Below are 1,546 nucleotides of genomic sequence, written 5' to 3'. Positions count from 1 at the left end.
CCGAGCCAAGTGTTTCGATGGCATGCTAGCGTCAATGGGGACCACAGCAGCGGAGCAAATCTAGAAATCATCTAACTTGGGCCAACATTCCCTCCCCTGCCGCCCGTCTTCGTCTATGTATCTGCGCACTGCCCACAAAACCCGCACACTGAGTGCCTCCTTCTGACACCTCTCTGTCGCCGCACCACCTGCGAAACCGGCGGCGCGGCGCACTGAAGCGAGCCCGGTCGGCCATGTCCAGCTGGATGGTGGGGAAGGTGGACACGCCGTAAAGCTGAACACTATGGTGCTGAGGCCAGGGCAATCTCGACAGTCTGACTGGCGCCAGTGACCACCGCGCCACCACCGTGCCGGCACACCATCATCTGCACCAGCATCAACGCGGCGCCCACACCACTGACACCAGCGCGAAACATGGCTGGTGCTCTGCCGGCGAAACGGCGCATGGTACCTATGCATTGGAGCTCACAGGAAATACCGAAACTGTGGAGTACTGTGAACACCGGTGCGCTTTTGAATATCAACGTGACCACTGGTGGTTTATGACACACACCGATACCATGACGTACGCTAACACACGGACACCAGGTACCGTAACAGCTGACGCTGATCGTGAATCGGGAGTGAAGTGCCGGCTCGCGGCCTGGTGGGGACAACTGGCGACGAGCAGAACAGCTGGAGGATCTAATCCAATATATTCTCAAATCACCGCCCCGCAGATACGGTGGGCGCGGATAGAACCAGCGGTCTCTGACCTCGTGCTAGAGAATGTTTTCCATGGGCAGAACACATTAACAACGGATCAGCGGTAGCGTTTGGGAGACGTGCGCGCGCGCGTGCGTGCGCGTATGCGTGTGAGTGTGTTAGGGGATTGACGTGATGTTTTGGAGGGAGCAGGAGGATGGTCTCTGACGACGGATGTTTAAGGGACGGAACAGAGCCCCCTGAGGTGCTGGGGCGAGCCGAGCCAGGTGACGGGCGTCAGCAGAACCGTCAGCACCAGCACCCAGCTGCATATGCCCGACTGCGCAGGGCCAGCAGGTCGATCAGCTCCGCTGAGACCAGCCAGCAGCACCACGCTCGTGCCGAACAGCGCGATGTTCATCAGCGTCAGGATCACCCGCCTGAAAGCGGCGGAAACGTCAGGATCACTCGCCAGATGACGCCATTGGCGTCATCATGATAATCATCGTCATGACCATAACCACCATCCACCTTCCGGCAGGGACCCAACAAGTATGTGGCGCGTGCTTTTAGCTTTTGGTAGGGCGATGCTACCTGCTTACTTTAACAGGCGGTAGGTTTGCCGATTCCGTTATTTAGTAGCCAGCGAGCCACTCATGTATAGCAGCGAGTTTCGCTCGGCAGGGGTTTGGACACCAAATGGTGAGAGTCAGGCTTCCATTCCCATAGAGCTATCACTTAATATTATCTTGAGGGTCCAAGTTAACCCTCTCATTACTTAATACGTAATAATCTCATAACTTGATCATCATCAGTTTGATAATAATTTTGATAATTAATTTTGATAATAATTTTGATAATT

At 55.1% G+C, this 1,546-nt stretch overlaps 1 pseudogene; it reads right to left on the bottom strand.

Annotated features, from left to right (window-relative positions):
* Window positions 1–281: 281 nt before the first annotated feature.
* Window positions 282–1,546, bottom strand: part of LOC119107946 (protein unc-50 homolog) — a 17,796-nt pseudogene continuing 16,531 nt past the window's right edge.

This window comes from Pollicipes pollicipes, unplaced genomic scaffold (assembly GCF_011947565.3).
Source record: "Pollicipes pollicipes isolate AB1234 unplaced genomic scaffold, Ppol_2.1 Scaffold_6686;HRSCAF=7923_pilon_pilon_pilon, whole genome shotgun sequence".
NCBI classification, from domain to species: Eukaryota; Metazoa; Arthropoda; class Thecostraca; order Pollicipedomorpha; family Pollicipedidae; genus Pollicipes; species Pollicipes pollicipes.
Note: the sequence above shows the minus strand (reverse complement) of the source record. Positions and strands in the feature narration are given on the sequence as shown.